Below are 14894 nucleotides of genomic sequence, written 5' to 3'. Positions count from 1 at the left end.
CACTCAAACGCTCTGGAGACAATCCCAGATGATGTCCCACCAGCAGGAGGCCTTAGGGGCAGCCCATCCCGGTCCAGCAGCTCAGCTCAATAGAGTCTACATCATTTTTTTTCTTATTTTATGTATTGTAAAATTAAATGTTTATGTTGATTTTGATATGTTTAACGTATTTTGTAAATAGTTGGAAAAAGTGCTTTAATGTAGCCTATAGAACAAATGATTTTCATTTACCAATTTTATTTGAAAAAATAAAAAGGTATAGAATTTGTTTCATGCAGAAAGTATTACTGTCATTACAAAAATAAACAATGTCCAGAACAATTCATTCTCTTTTATTTACACAATTAAAGTAGCATAAAAATAAATGTACATAATTTTTCTTTTAAAAAATAAAAGTGAAAAAAGTTAAACAAGAATATGTAGAAAATTTTTCAATCATTCTCTCAAGAAGAGAAAACAGCCTGTCCATCCTCTCCCTTCTTTCCTGTGCACTCCTCGCCTCTGCCTCCCTCTGTAGTTGCATTTCTTCTCTGATCAAGTTCAAAAACCCGTCCTGTCTCGCCGCCTTCGTGCTGGTGCTCCTGCTGGTGCTACTGGTGGTGCTGGTGCTGCTGCCCCTGGCTCCTCCTCACCGTGGGCACCCACTACTGAACTCGGCCCTGGTGTGTCCTCAGGGATTGAGGCGATGAGGACAGGGGGGTTGGTGCATTGCCTCTGTCCCAAAACCTCATCCATGAGGACAAACCAGGGCCAAGTTTCAGCAGTGGGTTTCCCACTCACACTCTCACCTGTCCCAGGACACTTGCAATCCTAAAGGCAGAGCAAATGAACCATGGCTTGTTAACAACAACAGGACAATACATTTCAGCAAAGATGTGTGTATTACTTTTCTTATATATATATATATATATATATATATAAACCCATTTTTTCCTGAATTGTTCTAAAAAAGCAGAACTTAACACAGAGGAGCAATCTTAAGTGCATTGTTAACACTGCAAAATATGACACATCAAGACATGCATACAAAATACTTAAGAAATCATATTTCTGTATACTAAAATTTGGTTAAAACCAAATAGCATGACAGCACTACAAAAACACATAAAAGTGAAACCCCATTGCCTTATCTACTGCTTTTCTTATTGTTTTGGGCTTTATTGGGTGAGTGATATTTCTTATAATACACAAGTGCAAATATTACAAATAGGTCGTTAAACTAATAACGTTATTACCACAAGTTTTGCCTAAAACTACATGATAAATGTAGCCACGCAATGGTGACGAAGGAGTTAAGAAGAAGTTTATAAGAAATTTAACTCTGGTTTCGCTAGCTATTTGAGTAAATTAAAACATAATACTTACATTTAAATGTGAATTTGCTGTCCACCACCGATCTCTAGTCTCGGCCGCCTTTAAAAATAAGTAAATAAATGCTGTCGTCAACGGCGCGCAATGACTTATGGGGTAGAATAGGCCGCTAAGTGTCCATTTATGTATCCTTCTTTTCACGGGGAAACGAAGGGTGCATTTGGCGTCGCTTTTGAATCAGGGAAGCCTTCGTCGCGGCGCGATGACGCAACCGGCCTTCAAATACGGACTTCGGAGGATGCAGAACTGAATTGGGGCAGCCTTCATCGAGCCGCGTGACGCAATCGGCCTTCAAATGCGACCTTCCAAGGATGCAGCCTTTGAATTGGGACGTCCTTCGTCGCGCCGCGGTGACGCAATCGGCCTTCAAATACGGCCATCCGGCCTTCAAATACGGCCTTCGGAGGATGCAGCCTTCACTTTGGGACACAGCTATAGGGTGCAGTCGAATCGGCATGAGCTCAGGAATCAGAGGAAAAAAGAATTTTGTTGATTGGCCATACGGTTCAAAAGTTTTTAGCAAAATAAAAGTGAAATTTTGGATAGGTGGTGGCACTAGTGGGAATGACTTAGAAACACCAAAATTGGTGTATTTAATGTTGGGATTGTCCTCTATCAGAATGTCAAACCAAAACAACTTTCCCGCAATCGGTTCTATGGGCTGCCATAGACTCCCATGGCGGAAGAAGAATAATAAGAACGGGAACAGATACAATAGGTGCCTCCGCACCTTCGGTGCTTGGCCCCTAATAATAAGAACGGGAACAGATACAATAGGTGCCTACGCACCTTCGGTGCTTGGCCCCTAATTAAAGCTATAGGCAGCATTTATCGGGGTTCAAGCAGTTAAGGCCTTTAAGGCCTTTAAGCACACAAGCATCAAAAGACATTAAGTTTTATTTAGCAAGCATTTAACAACTGCCATCATAGATGAAAAAGTCAATTTACAGCCAATACAGGCAGTTTACCATAGAAAATATATGGTTTTAAAGCGTTTTTACAGTTATAGCACCTTTTGCCTAGTCTTCTTATAGTCTTGCCTGATCTCCACCACTTTTATTAGTAGTACTCAAAGTGTGCCCATATATATGTGTCAGATTTGTTGTAAATATTTAATTTTGATAAGGAGTTTAGACAATTATATTCAGTGGCGTAACGAGCCAACACCGGGCCCTTAAGTAGGATTATCAAGGCGGGCCCCTTGATGACGCAATTGATGACATTGATAACGCAATGTCCGCGAGTAGGCTACCATGAATAGGGCAGGATATGATCATACACAGCATATAATGGCGCTTTTCCACTACACAGTACCAGCTCGCCTCGGCTCGGCTCGACTCGACTCGCCTTTGTTTGGTTTTCCACTGTGTAAAAGTTGTACCTGTACCCGCTTCCAGGTACTTTTTTTCGTACCACCTCCGGCGAGGTTCTAAGCGAGCTGAGGCGATACTAAAATGTGACGTGAAAACACGACAGACTGCTGATTGGTCAGAGAGAATTGTCACTATTCACTGCGTCATCATTGCACGCGCCAGACGGAGTATCCTGAATAAAAAACAGCAAAAACAAAAACAAAAACATCCAAAAACAGCATACACTCAATTTCCTCCATAGTCCTGTGTGTGTGGGTAGCGGGTGTGTCTCGTGTGTCTCGTGTGTCTCGCGCGTCTCGCGTATAAGATTAAGTCACGGCAGTTTCCTGCAGCGTCGCTATGACGACCAGGTACTATTGTGGAGGTACTATCTGCAATGGAAAACGGAACGAAAAGCGAGCCGAGACGAGGCGAGTCGAGTCGAGTCGAGTCGAGCTGGTACTGGTAATGGAAAAGCGCCATAAGAGATGAGATGACTAACAAAATCAGGAGTAGCCTACGCTCACCAAAAACAAAACCAAAAAAAAAAAAAAAACAAACAATGGGGACAGCGCACCATAAAACATTGTTAGGCCTAAGTACAAATACATGAAAAAGATGCTCTCTTACATTATAGCGGGATTTTCCGGGCTTTCCTATGTGCAACTGCAAAGTTTTCGATTAGATCAGGATTGTGCGCACAGGCATTCTCAATTGACCCTTCACAGGGAGTTTGATTGACAGGCGATCTGACTAATCATAATCCGCCATTTTGTCCAACAAAGCAGTCAGGAGAGTTAGTAGATTAACATAGGAGGATTTAAATTTGAAAAACAAAGTGTACTGACGTCTTAGCACTTTAAAACAACATTCCTTTTATGTTCATTCATGTTTATTTTAATGCTATAAATTAACTAGAAGGAAGAGATGATCGGTTCACAAGCAGCTTTAACTGAGCCTGGAGTCTACAGCGATCTGTCAGACACATTAAAGAGTCACAAAACGGTATTTATTGTTTAAATGTCTCTAAAAAATGACTACATTTGAAAGGTGAGACTTTGTTTCATATCAAAAGTACTTGTCTGTCACCGCGCAGTCTTTTTTCTGATCCGCAATGTATTTTTCACTGCGTGAGAACTTGGTGTGGTGTAAGAGTGGCGTCGCTTGTCAGACATAGCAACAGTAACTAAAGTGGGCGGGTCTTTGCGACCGGTCATTGACAGTATGGACGGGGATTCGCCAGTCCCAATTCAAAACAAATTTCATCACAATCCATCATTATTCGTTTCAAACATGTGAGAGCATCAAAATGATCCATGGGTGAAATTGATTGGATTTAATTTATTTTTTTGTCAGTTCCTATCATAATTTTAACATTTTGGCGTTATTGTTTAGCTATTTACCTATGTTTTCAAATTTCCTTTGTTTTTTTGTTGTTGTCTAGATCAGACTAACGGCTTTGAAGATAACCACAATTTTTTAAAGCTCTAAATGACACTTACAAAAACCATAAGGCGAAACCTGGCATGTTTGGTATTGTTGGACTCGGCAAGGATTCTTAGGAGGTCACTCCTGTGAAAAAAACACGGGCTTCCTTGAAACTTCTAAGGCTCCTTCAAGGCTTTGTGCCAATGACGTATACTGAGTTTTTTGAGATACACCAATGTTCTCATAGACTATCATGGCACCCTGGACAAAGACACTGCGTGCCAATTTTTAGTAGACTAACGGTTGGGTGCGCTTATAGCTATTTTCATGATTTTTTTCACTGTTATAGCGCCACCAAGTGGCCAATTGTCACGATTTTTTTCATGTCAACTCAGATTGAGCTTATGAACATGTGTCCCAAGTTTAGTGAAAATATCTCATTCCGTTCACAAGTTATAACCATTTTATAGCGCCACCAAGTGGCCAATTGTCATGATTTTTTTTCACGTGACCTCAGAATGAGCTCATGAACGTGTCCCAAGTTTTGCGAAAATATCTCTTTCCGTTCACAAGTTATAACCGTTTTATAGTGCCACCTACTAGCCAATTGTTGCAATTTTTTTCAAGTGATCTCAGATTGAGCTCAGGAAGATGTGTCCCAAGTTGAGCAAAAAAATCTCTTTCCGTTCTCAATTTATAACCGTTTTAGTAAAAGTGGCCCTGGTGCCATCAAAGATTTTGGTTCCCCTTATCGACCATTAATTGAAATTTTGAATTTTTTGGATGATTTTGATTGTCAGACTCCAGAGAATATTTTTGCAGTGGTGTGGTTCCAATCGGGCGAAAAACCAAGGAGAAGTTTGCAAAAATAGGTTTTTCAAAAAAATGCAATTTACTTGAAATTGGCACCTGAAGGGCGAGCAAATCTGAGATAGCCATGTTGTCCGCCTTGAGCCAAGGATTCCAACGATATAAGACACTTGATCCTGGGACAAACGGTCTAAGAGTTATGGGCGATTTTGTACTTTTGGTCGCTGTAGCGCCACCTATGGGCCATTTGGGGTCATACTCTGATAGGTTGTCCCCAAATTGAGGCCTACCATTTGGCCAGGTTTCACGTCTCTAGGCCTTACGGTTTGGCCTGCACGATGCGTTTTACGAATCCTTACAATTACAATAGGGTTTCAGCATTTCATGCTTGAACCCCTAATAAGAATGAAGGCTTTTTGCCAGTTATAGCGCCACCTATGGTCCGATCTCCATGAAACTCTGCATGCTTCCTCACCATGTTCTGACACATATGCTCATCAATTTTGGTGAAGTTCTGAGTTTTCATTTGGGATTTATAGGATTTTTAGTGTATTTTGCCACGCCCCTTTTCTAAATGACCCTGTTACAGCCACCCAAATGCAAAAGTTCAACTTTTTTTTTGATAATTATTGATCTAGAGAGTCCAGAGAAATGTCCTAGACTGGTTTGGTTCCGATCTGGCGAAAAACCTAGGACTAGTTCGCAAAAGTAGGTTTCGGACAAAATTCGACATAGCAAAAAGAAATTCTGACCTAAATCGAATTTGGAGATAGCCATTTTGTCCGCCTTGAGCCAGGGATCACAGTGGTGTAAGACACTTGACCCTCGGTCTAGGAGTTATGTGCGATTTAGTACTTTTGCACTAAATCTGTAGCTGTAGCACAACGTAAAATTTGTTTGCGCGGTATTCGAGAACGGTTTGACGAATCAACACGAATTCCATAACTTTTTGTCGGTACAGTATGGAGATGATACGATTCGATTTTGGTGAAAATTCGGACAAACGGTCTAGGAGGAGTTCGAAAAAGTAGGTTTCGACTGAAAATCAAGATGGCGGACAGGAAGTTCGGCCAAATATGGCAAACTTGGTATCTATGTTCTTAGCGTGACCCAGGGAATCTATTAAGACCAGTGGCATTTCAATAGGCAGATTTATTCAAAGGTTATTAGCCTTTTTGGAAATGTTGTTATAACTTTTGACCACAAGGTGGCGCTGTTTCGAAACTTCTCACGCTCCTTCAGGGCATCGTGCTGATGACCCATACCATGTTTCGTAACAATCCTGTCACGATCCACACTCGGGAAAGAAGGGAAGATCCAAGGATGCGGTAAGAATGTTTTATTAAGGGAAAATCCAAAATCGTACACAGTCCAGGCAGGGGTCAAAACCAAGGTCGCAATCCAACATAAACAAGAACAAACAAACAGGTCTAACAACAGTACTCAGAAGTGGTGTGATATTTACAAGGACTCTGTGACACATACTAAAACAGACAGGGTTATATACACAGGGAAATTACAATGTTAATGGGGAACAGGCTGAGTGCAATGATCAGTGATAAGGGACAGCTGAGTGCAATGAAAAGACAAGGATCATGGGGGATGTAGTTCAAGAGTGTGATGGACACCGTGGGGAAGGCGGACATCTAGTGGTGACCCAAGGAACATAAACCAGACACTGTGACATAACCCCCCCTCTACGGAGCGGCTACCAGACGCTCCAAGACGTGACAGACAAACAAGAGTCCAGGCGGGAGGTGGACTGGTGGAGGATCAGGGGGAGGGATGGGGGGCCAGGTCCATGGAGGGAAACGGGGACAGGGAGTGACAGTTCATCTGGCGGCCAGGGCGGAGACGACAGTTCATCGGGCGGCCAGGGCAGAGACGACAGTCCATCGGGCGGCCAGGGCGGAGACTCTCCCTCGGGCGGCCAGGGCGGAGACTCTCCCTCGGGCGGCCAGGGCACAGGAACAGACATCACCGGCTCAGGAACAGGAACAGACACCACCGGCTCAGGAGCCACAGGTTCGGCGTTGTTCATCCTCTCCAAAAGCACAGGCTCGGCAGACGTGACTTGAACAGGCTCTGCGGTGGCCATCCTGTCCGAAGACACAAGCTCGGCAGGCGTGACGTGAACAGGCTTGGCGGCGGCCATCTTGTCCGAAGACACAGGCTCGGCAGGCGTGACGTGAACAGGCTCGGCGGAGGCCATCCTGTCCGAAGACACAGGCTCTGGATCGGCAGACGTGCCAGGTCGCTGGGGTGGCGCCGGCAGGGCGAGCAGCTTGGGCGGGGCCGGTAGGGCGAGCAGCTCGGGCGGGGCTGGCAGGGCGAGCAGCTCGGGCGGGCTGGTAGGGCGAGCAGCTCGGGCGGGGCCGGTAGGGCGAGCAGCTTGGGCGGGGCTGGCAGAGCGAGCAGCTCGGGCAAGACCGTCAGGGCAGGGTACCAGGGCGATGCGTCAGGGATGGCAGTCACCTCCGGGATGGCCTCCGGGTTAGGAGCCACCGGACAGGTCATTGAGGGGGCCTTTCTCCTCCTCCTCCGTCTCCGGACCACCGGAACTGGGACCACCGGAACTGGGACGACCAGACTCGGGACCACCGGAACTGGGTCCACCGGACTCAGGACCACCGGACTCGGGACCACCGGAACTGGGACCACCGGAACTGGGACCACCGGAACAGTTACGGAGGGAGCCTTTCCCCTCCTCCTGTGTCTTGGAGCCACCGGACTCTGGACCACCGGAACTGGGACCACCGGCACAGGGTCCACTGGGCTAAACCCTGGCTCAGATCTGGAACCGCTGGACAGTTCGGGCTCGGGGCTGAAAAAAGACCGAAGCGGAGAGTGGTGTTGGGGTCCATATCCACCACCTCCTCCCCTGCGGCCTCCACGGGTCCCACGAAAAATGACTAGACGGGTTCCCTTAAACAAATCTCTCCTCTCCCGTTCGGTGGCTGGGGAAGAGAAGTCTGAAAACATACCGCTGGATCTTTGTGGTGACGGAGTCCTTCTGTCATGATCCACACTCGGGAAAGAAGGGAAGATCCAAGGATGCGGTAAGAATGTTTTATTAAGGGAAAATCCTAAATCGTACACAGTCCAGGCAGGGGTCAAAACCAAGGTCGCAATCCAACATAAACAAGAACAAACAAACAGGTCTAACAAAAGTACTCAGAAGTGGTGTGATATTTACAAGGACTCCGTGACACATACTAAAACAGACAGGGTTATATACACAGGGAAATTACAATGCTAATGGGGAACAGGCTGAGTGCAATGATCAGTGATAAGGGACAGCTGAGTGCAATGAAAAGACAAGGATCATGGGGGATGTAGTTCAAGAGTGTGATGGACACCGTGGGGAAGGAGGACATCTAGTGGTGACCCAAGGAACATAAACCAGACACTGTGACAAATCCATTCATGCGTTCTTAAAATACAGCATTTTAGCACAAAATTCAAAATGGCCGACAGCCAAAATGGCCGATATGGTAAAATTGGATATCAGTCGACTCAGCATGTTGGCCTGAATCTAACGAGACCAATTTGATGATTTTTGGGCAAACTATTCAGAAGTTACAAGCAAAAATAGCCATTTTTCATATCTCCGGACCAGTAGGTGGCGCTGCGCCGAAACGCAGCATGTAGCCTCAGGTCATGGTTGGGATGACATGTACCAAGTTTGGTCTGAATCCAATAAAGCGTTGCGGAGATACAGCCTTACGTCTGTTTTCGCAAGCGCTACGTAAAATTTGTTGGTGGGTTTTTTCGAAAATTGCTAAGCGAATCAACTTGAATTCCATAACTTTTTGTCGGCATGGTCGGTAGATGATCTGGTTAAATTTTCGTGAAAATCGGAGCAACGGCCTAGGAGGAGTTCGAAAAAGTAGGTTTTTCGGAAAATTCTAAATGGCGGAAAACTTTCCATGACGGAAAATTACGCCATAGGGTGCAATCGAATCGTCTTGAGCTAGGGAATCAGAGGAAAAGGGAATTTTGTTTCTAGCCCTTGTGGTTCAAAAGTTATTAGCATAAACATGAGTGCAAATTTGGACAGCTGGTGGCGCTAGAGGGAATGAGTTGGAGACTCCAAATTTGCTATGGTGACTGTTCAGTCTGTCCTCTATCAGTGTGCCAAATTGCACAACTTTCCCGCAAGCGGTTCTATGGGCTGTCATAGACTCCCAGAGCGGAAGAAAAAGAAGAATTATTTTTGGTACGCCAACAGATACAATAGGTGCCTACGCACATTCTGTGCTTGGCCCCTAAATATCAAGTACAGCTTGAAAATCATCACTTGAGGCTCAACCATCTATGGAATTCTTGGTCTTTTGAATTGTTTTTCTTCCTTAGTATATTTGTAAGCTGAGAAAACAGGGATCCTAATCTGTAAACATACAGAGAGCCCTATCAGCTGGTAGTATATTTAAGGTTACAAATAACTCAAATTAAATATAATGCGTTTTATTATAATAACAACATCTTTATTTAATGATATAAGTAAAAATACAATAAATATGTAATATAGTATAGACTACATATTTAGCAAAATACTTTCTATAGCTCTTTTTTTCTAACGTGCTATAGCCTATATTAGGCCTATGGTCATTATGGCTTTCCTGGGGTAGGCTAAATGTTATGTGACATAATTGTTTTATTGACCTCTTTCCACAGTTGAAAAACACTGATTGATAGTTATTATGTATGAGGAATATAAAAATAAAACTGAAGTGGTTGTAGAAACGCAAATGCTTTTTTAAAGCAGACTTTAGTTGCACAAAAAGTCTCGCAGTTCAGTCAGCCTCTGTTCTCAAATAGTTTAGCAGCAAAGATGATGGTCTTTAACACTGATGTTCACACATCTAGAACTGTGAATCCACAGACTGTGGATGTGTGAGTTCTTTCACACCACAAGTGCTGCAATATATATTTTATGGCATTTGGAGTCACTTCTTAGAATTGTCCTAAGCCCTAGTGTTCTTTTGTGACCTGATCTGTGTCTTTTGCAAATAATTGGCAATATTTCTATTTCTATATCTTTGGTTCACTTCTTGAGTTATGCCAAAAACACTGAGACGGTTAAATCTAAATGTTGAATCTAAATGTTTCGGGTGAAACTAAATATTTAAATTAATAATAATAATAAATAATAATAAATAGTTAAATATTTAGTTTCACCCGAAACATTTAGATTTAGATTTAACATTTAGATTCAACATTTAGATTTAGATTTAACATTTATATTTAGATTTAATATTTAGATTTAACATTTAGATTTAGATTTAGATTTAGCATTTAACATTTAACATTTAGGTGTAACATTTAATATTTAGATTTAGCTAAACTATTTGAGAACAGAGGCTGACTGAACTGCAAGACTTTTTGTGCAACTAAAGTCTGCTTTAAAAAAGCATTTGCGTTTCTACAACCACTTCAGTTTTATTTTTGTTTGTTATTTAGCTCTGCGTGAACACAGGTGAATATGCGTCTCTTTATCGCGAGCGTCCTCGCTGTGCTGCTGGTGTTCAGCTGGGCTGCCAACTCTCACGCATTCACCGTGAGACTCAAGCGATTGACACTTTCACACGCTCTCCCGCCACACACCCATTTTCTCATTTTCTCAAAGCAAAGAGGACACGGAGACCGACAGACTAGACAGAGCAGGTTACTTATGATATCAAAAAAAATCTCAGCTCTCAGATTCTATCAATCTTATTACGAAATTCAAACAATAAATACCGTTTTGGCGCTTGTAAATGTGACGTGACAGATCCCTAGCGGCACGTGAACCGTTCATCTCTACTAGCTAACTAAGATACAGTAGAACTTACCGAAATGTATATTCCTCATACATAATAAATATCAATCAGTGTTTTTCAACCGTGGAAAGAGGTCAATAAAACAATTATGTCACATAACATTTAGCCTACCCCAGGAAAGCCATAATGACCATAGGCCTAATATAGGCTATAGCACGTTAGAAAAAAAGAGCTATAGAAAGTATTTAGCTAAATATGTAGTCTATACTATATTACATATTTATTGTATTTTTACTTATATCATTAAATAAAGAGGTTGTCATTATAATAAAACGCATTATATTTAATTTGAGTTATTTTTAACCTTAAATATACTACCAGCTGATAGGGCTCTCTGTATGTTTACAGATAGGATCCCTGTTTTCTCAGCTTACAAATATACTAAGGAAGAAAAACAATTCAAAAGACCAAGAATTCCATAGATGGTTGAGGCTCAGGTGATGATTTTCAAGCTGTACTTGATATTTTATTCTTAGTTTTAATTAAATAGCCTACACTGGTCAGCAGAAATAAACCAGTTTCCCCGGTAACCTCTGTACACAAAACAACAACAGGTCTCGAAAGATTTCTCTCACTTCACGATTGTTTGCCAACATACAAGCTAGCTAGTAGCAATAGTAGTTAGTAGTCCTAAAATGTACATCGTGGTGCGGTTCAATTTTTAAATTACATTTTTTAACACAACAGTTGTGTTTTTCATTAACCATTTAACATTTAGGTGTTACATTTAATATTTAGATTTAACTATTTAAAATATGTCTAAGTTGACAAATATTGTTGTAAATGTGCTAAAAAGTGACCGTCAAAAATTCATACCAGTTTTTTAAACATTGTTTGAAGCTAAATGTGACAAAATGTTGCTGTTATTTTCAGCGTGAGACGCTTTACAAACGGCGCCCCATATTTATTTGTATGGCTTTGAAGTTGTCAAAGAAATAACAGGGTCAGAGTTAATAACAGAAATCTGTACTCTTTTTATTTCATACCAACTCTACATTTAGACAAACTAGCCACATATCCAGGCCCAAAATGCTGCTGGTAAATTTTAATGGTGGACCACTATGATTGTTCCTCGACATCTGGCTCATCATCACAAGCCTCTGCTTCTGGAGGTGGACTTGCATCTGCTTTTAGAGATTTCAAACAGTCACCGTTAAACAGTGAGCTTTCTTTATTATATTTTCTCTTCAGAAAGTCCTGTAATTCCTTCAGGGTCTTCACACTGATAGTTTTGCCTTTCTCTTTGCTCTCATCTATGTTTTCAGCCCAGTGAGCTTGAGACACCCATTTTTCGCTCGTACTGTTATAGCAGCAGAACACTGTCCACATGTGTGAGGGAATGTTGTTGACTCTTTTATTCAATATATGTGGTGGTGTTTTAGTGCTCGGCACAGCTCCTGTCAACACATAGGCCAAGATATTCCCAGGGCTGTTTTCATCACTGCAGTGAGAATTCATGATCTCTCTAACTGTTTGCTCCATGCGGCTCCAGCTCCCTCTGTTAAAGGTTATGTACTGCGGCACAGCGGTCAGTGTGAATGTAGATTTGACAGTGTCTTGATCAGCTGCATGGAAATAAGTGTCCACGATTCACATTCATTTTGTTGTTCAGATAGTCTCTGTTGTTAGCCGGTTCTGAATCTTTAAGCCACAGAACAGATAATTGACAAAGAAAAAAAAAGGAAATTGAAACCTCACCTGCAATTGTGGCTCTGTCCTCCATTTAGCACTTTTAGGTTGTTTCCCTGCATGCCCAGTATATTTGTAAGCTGCAATAAAGGGATCTTATTTATTGTGTTGCAAATCTGTTATTGTTATATTTTTGACAGATTATTCTGTACTGATTCTGATTCTGTGAAAGTGAATCCTTCAGAATGCCAGAAATCATTGGAGGCTGATCTTTAAAAAAAAACTTACTGCATGTTCTGAATGACTCTACAACATCAGTCATGATGAACGGAAAGCCAAACACCAGCAGCATCGAGACGACAAACAGACGCATCTTCAGCTGTGAAGGTAACTCAGGATGTGAAGAACACGAAGGTTATTCAGGATGTGCAACTTCTAGAAAGAAACCCTCGGTTTTATAGACATGCTATCTATCCTTTATCCTTTATCTATCTTTTTTAATCTGTGGATCCCCTAAGTTGTGACTGTGTGTCCAGTTCAGAAGTTCAACTGTTAGGCAAGTACAGGCCTATCAGGATCTTTTTAATCAACCACAGAAACTGATACATTTACATTAACATTCATTCATTTACATACAGTCATTGATGTTTATGTGTAAGGCCAGGCCGATAACAATTCACTTTCACAAAACAATTAGTATATGACTGGAGTTCAGTCAAACAAAGAGAACGAGCCTTTGCTGTTGAGGGTCCTAAAACTCTGGAACAGTTTACTAGTTCACATTAGGTCTGCACCTACATTACAGATTTTTCTATTTTTCAATTGCTTTTAATGTCCCTAGATGATTCAATTGTAATTACTTTCAGTTGGTTATATTGTAGAGGTTTGAAATCTTGAGATATGCAATGGCTTACACTAATAACTATCTAACATTATTCCAAGCAGCTAGTCCCATTTGCAGTGTCCATTGCCAGCCCAGCAACACAGTTCAATAAATCCACTTCCGAAACGTTGTTGAAATAAAAGATGAAAATCTCCGGTTTTATTCCTTGGTTTCAGATTTACAAAAGACAATGTGAGCTGACTAATACACTTATTCTAGTCGCTAATGAAATAAAAGATTCCTAATAGAAGTAGCTAGAAGTTAGCAGGTAAGAAAACCGTTCGCTTCCACAGCTCTCAAGATCTGAATCACATAATGAGTATCAACGTAATGTTAGCCGGAGTTGACCTGTTCTTAAAGAGGCAGTACACTATTTTACCAATATGTACAAAATCCTATAAACACATGAATTCTAGTATGCTTTTAACCTTTTAAGTATTATTTAACATTTTAACCATAACATGAACTTCTAAATGAAATTATTTACCTTTTTAACATTAATTCTTATTCACATTACTATGAATTGTACTTTGGCCTCTAAATACCCGGCCCCTAATTGCCTTCTATCCTAGAAGCAATTACAACTTTAAATGTCTTTCTTTTGAGTAAAACTCAATAACAGTCCTTCTCATACTGCTTCCTGAAGTAAGCAGAGTTTAGTTATCGGCCTCTCAAGTTCATTCGTCTTTGTCTTGACTCGAACCTTGCGGACCACTCCATGCTCGTCCACCATAGTCTTAACGATTCTTCCCATCAGCCATGATCCCCTGGGGGCTGATTCGTCGACAATCAAGACTACATCTCCCGGGATGAAGTTCCGTGATGGATGGTTCCATTTCTGTCTCTTCTGGAGTTGAGGCAGATATTCCTTGGTCCAGCGCTTCCAGAATAGATCGCTCATACTGGACTTGCCTCCATCTTTTACGCGCATAAGTATCATCCTTATGGAAGAGTCCTGGTGGTAAGTTGGGGTTAGTCTTGAGCAGGAGTAAGTGCTGTGGGGTAAGAGCTTCCAGATCATTAATATCATTGGAAGGCATGGTAATAGGCCTACTATTCAGAATGGCTTCACATTCACAGAAGAACGTCTGAAGACCTTCCTCATCCAAGTTTTGTTCTCTCAGTGTAGCACCCATGATTTTCCTAATGGAGCGGATGATTCTCTCCCACACCCCTCCATGGTGGGATCGGGATGGTGGATTGAATAACCATCTGATGTCACGTTGGAGCAAGCTGTTCTCGATTTGTGAAGTATTCCACTCCTTTATTGCCTTCCTGAGCTCATGATCAGCTCCAACAAAGTTAGTCCCATAATCAGATCTCATCTCCTTCACCTGGCCTCTTCTCGCAATGAAGCGACGCAGAGCTTGAATAAAGGAGTCTGTTTCCAATGATGTTGCCATTTCTATGTGGACCGCACGACATGCAAGGCAGGTAAATATCACCCCATATCTTTTTACAGATGATCTTCCACGTTTAATGTTGAATGGCCCAAATAGATCCACTCCAGTTCTGGTGAAGGGTGGTTCGTCTGGTACAACTCTGTTTCTTGGTAAGTCCGCCATCATTTGTGTGCCTGATGCACCATGTTGTCTTCGA

At 41.9% G+C, this 14894-nt stretch overlaps 1 long non-coding RNA gene across 1 annotated transcript; it reads right to left on the bottom strand.

Annotated features, from left to right (window-relative positions):
• Positions 1 to 311: 311 nt before the first annotated feature.
• Positions 312 to 1800, bottom strand: LOC309510665. Its single transcript, XR_014210423.1, has 2 exons — positions 1366 to 1800; positions 312 to 810 (listed from the first exon to the last, which is right to left on the bottom strand). It is a non-coding gene; the product is annotated as an uncharacterized lncRNA (long non-coding RNA).
• Positions 1801 to 14894: the final 13094 nt, after the last annotated feature.

This window comes from Leuciscus leuciscus (assembly GCF_965113295.1).
Source record: "Leuciscus leuciscus genome assembly, chromosome: 12".
NCBI classification, from domain to species: Eukaryota; Metazoa; Chordata; class Actinopteri; order Cypriniformes; family Leuciscidae; genus Leuciscus; species Leuciscus leuciscus.
Note: the sequence above shows the minus strand (reverse complement) of the source record. Positions and strands in the feature narration are given on the sequence as shown.